General features: G+C 39.4%; 1 long non-coding RNA gene across 1 annotated transcript; it reads left to right on the top strand.

Moving 5' to 3' along the window:
• Positions 1 to 620: 620 nt before the first annotated feature.
• On the top strand, positions 621 to 2303 carry LOC144824951 (uncharacterized). The gene is made up of 6 exons (XR_013609202.1): positions 621 to 669; positions 793 to 916; positions 1025 to 1129; positions 1235 to 1307; positions 1411 to 1535; positions 2046 to 2303. It is a non-coding gene; the product is annotated as an uncharacterized LOC144824951 (long non-coding RNA).
• Positions 2304 to 3742: the final 1439 nt, after the last annotated feature.

The following is a 3742-nucleotide window of genomic DNA, read 5'->3' as shown; positions in this document are numbered from 1 at the left end:
ATTTAGATACCTTAAAAAATGGACTAAATTTGGACTTACCATGGGAAAACGCCATCCTTTATAACAGCTCAAGAAGTACAGGTAAAACATAAACTCGCAGCCGCATGATCGAATGTGGACATGCCCCCATGCAAAATCTGTATCCCCCTGCCATCTGTCCTACATTATGTCTACATGACCCACCCCTTTCTGTAAATAAATGTTCCCGCCAAATCAGCTCCATCCCTTCCCCTCCCCCTCTCCCCCCCTCCACTCTAAAACACCCTTAACCCCTCCCTTTTCCCCCCCCCTCCCCCGCCCCTCCAGCCCATCTGCCTGATTCCATACATCTACACACACACCGTTTGTTAATCTATCGCAATTATCACTCCATATAAGTTTGCTTACTATATCGTTCAAACAAAGAATAGCAGGTAAAATTATTTACCTCATATATAACCCACAGTCAATGTGAGTAAATACTGATAGTCTAAATAATATCAAGCAAACACAAATATATCTTTATTCACGCTCTTTAAAACACTCTTTGTAGCGTTCAACAGTATGTCTTCTATGTCCTGCCAGAAAAAAGCCATGTGACTTAAAAGGTAGGACTATAAACGCCGCTTCGGTGAACAACGATCGTTTACGGCGGGTTTCATCATCCATCCACCATCGCGTATCGCAAAGGTAAGAATATAAGAGCGCCGCCCCATCCAACCCCTCAGGAGCTTAACCTCTTGATACCTACTGAAGGATTATCTCGTTGAGATAACTCCCGATATGTCTAATTGCTTATTTCCCCCGCTACAGTCTACCCTTGGCGAGCAGTAGCCTAAGAGGAAAAGATATCACTTTTCTACTCCAACTCGGCGCCCAAACACAGAAGCATTGGCCCAGATGATTTACACTTAAAGCCTCATTAAGCTTATAAGTGGTGAGTACATTGCCTCCTGCCACCACATTACCTCTTTACCGACGTTTAAACACTATGAAGGCAATACATTATACACGACGTTTTTACATATGTTGTGTGTTTATTTAGCATGAAGTGCCGACCTCGGTCTACGACCATCGATCAGCCAAAGAACAACCACGGTTCTTCCGTATTTTATTTACCTCTTTTTCATGCTTCCTGAAAATCAATCAGGTGAGCATTGCAACCATAAAAATATGAGCATCTCACATAAATTTAAGCTACCATCCATCATGAGACCATGCAATATTGACATAGTTTCAAAATGTATTTGTCTAGATTCCTAAAATATAAGGGCCACTGCGAAGTCAAAAATCCAAGTCACAGGGCCTCATTACAAACGTAAATACAGGTAACATTATCTCTATTCTTTTGGTCTCACAAATCACTCTTGCCTATATATTCGTCGTTGCAAAAAATATTTATATGTTTTTCATATATACATTTATACATAGATTATTCTCATCTACTGTGGGTTCCATTCTACATACCCTTAGCTGCTGGAACCGACCGTCTTTCCAAAAAAAGCCCCCAAAAAAAGTCCCAAAAACAAGTTAAAGCCTGAACAACCTCTTGCAAGGTAATTTCTCGTTTTATTTAAAAGGTCAATTGAATTAGGCACTCTCTCACTTAACAGTGCTTCCCCATATCATCAACTTAACAGATTCCCTTTTCTAGCACCTATATCAATACCTATATATTGAGTCATCTAATATAGAAAAGCATTGATCCAGATGCATGTTGTGCATATGTACCATAACAATCATGTAAAGTGCATGACGTTAGCTATTTTATTAACTATAGCCACATAGAATATCAAGCATAGGTTGCTAATATCTGTTGCTGCTATTTTTCCTTAAATTTATTTTATCCCTGTTTACATGCTCTTGCGATTCCATTCAATTGCTTCCCTAAACTAGCTATGGCATACCTAGAATGATTCAGCACAATATGTTTGGCTCCGTGCACGTTCGATGTGAACTAGATTGTTGAAACTATAGAACAAATGTTTTTATCATTGAATGCATGTATTTACACATCAAATTTTAAATAATAACTGTACATATATACACATTCTTGTTTTTATTAGGAAATCGTCCGTTCCTTTGTGGCACTGCTGATGAAGGCACACTTGTGCCGAAACGCGCGTTGAGACTACTATCAGTTTTCAGCCACAATATATTAATAGCTTTACATAAAATTGTGTATGATTTGAATGTTATAAAAAATATGTTTTTATTATATTGATTCTTTGTATAATACAGCTTACACCCATCGTTACATAGGGTCTAACCACTGTATTAACAAATAGCTAGGTACCCCAGAAATATTGATGTCAAATATATATTACATGCCACTTGTTTTACCTCTTTTTAATAAAAATATATAGAATAAAAGAAATACCTATGTCTTAAATTGTATTCTGTTCTGCACGGAGCCAAAGTTATCATTTATTTCTCTTAATGTATTGACCAGCCAGCATGTCAAATATACTTTAACTGCCTAGGAATTTACTACATTGCCTCTATAGGGCACTTGCATCCTTGGGCATGAAAGTGCATTACTATAATCAAGAGGTGAAACGCATGTGTTATCAACTTTATGAAGACTAGAATCTACTGGAGAATCGTAACAGGTTCACAGCAAGTAATGAGTGGAAGACATTGAAGAACAGACTGAAGGTAGAATAAAATAATGTAAATCCCTGGAGAGAGGAGCCCAAATGGGGCTACATCTATTTACGTTGTGAACAGCCAAAAGAGGCAACATGTACAATAATCGGCAACGTCATTGGCTACTGAGACTTCCATCGGCGGTCCAATCTTTACGGGAACACGGACGGACTACTGGTACAGAGGATGTAGTGGGGTGCACAAGCAAAGCTGCTGGCTGGCATGCCACCTCGCAGGAAAGAGGGTGTGAGTGCTCTGGTGAGAAAACCATGTAGCTGCACCAGCAAAATGAAAGCAGATCCACCATGCATGGTAAGTCTAAAAACTGAGACTGAGAAATAAAACTAAGTGTAATAATTCAGGAACTGCATATGAGGCATAAGAAATCGAATACCTTTTACATCAAAGTAGGATGACACCTTGACCTGGAGGGAAATGGACCTGGATGAAGGGGGGGATCATAGTAGATAGTGGATAGAGGCACAGCACTGTTCGATAATACTCAAGGACATTAAAATTACATTTTGTTGCAATAATGTGTAGTATTTCATTGTTTTGTGCTTTAAAGTAGGTATATTTCTTAAAAGAAAAACACATTTATTGTTTTGTAAGATTGTTGAGGTCTGGGCTTGGGCGCCCTCACGCTACCTGCATGAGAAGTCTGTGAATATTCACCATTGTTACCACTCAGAGTCAAATGTGGACGGGGTTTTGTACTTGGCCCAATTTGTGAAGCCATTGTAGGACACACCCAGTACACTAGGACTACAGAGGCAATTAACCACCAACCCATAATTGATGCCGAGCAGATTCTGTGTGCCATGTGACGTCCACCACGAGAAAGATCTGCAATACCACCATCTAGAATGCAGAAGGATGTCATCTAGGGGTTTAGGGTAATATTGTTTCAATGATGTGTCCACCTCAACAGATAGATTGGTGGTGAGAAAGCAGCTGTTCATTTTGCTTCCGTGCTGGATCATAATTTAAAGCTGGATTGATAGTCCTGCAAGAAAAAGCTGGCATTGAGATGATCTAGGATTTGGGTTCAGACTGCTTTTTCAAGGATCGTGCTGTTGAAGGGTAGGTTAATAATGGACCGTAATTGTTGTGG

Source organism: Lissotriton helveticus, chromosome 3_1 (genome assembly GCF_964261635.1).
Source record: "Lissotriton helveticus chromosome 3_1, aLisHel1.1, whole genome shotgun sequence".
Classification (NCBI taxonomy): Eukaryota; Metazoa; Chordata; class Amphibia; order Caudata; family Salamandridae; genus Lissotriton; species Lissotriton helveticus.
The sequence above is the reverse complement of the archived record's forward strand: the minus strand, read 5'-3'. Positions and strand labels throughout refer to the sequence as shown.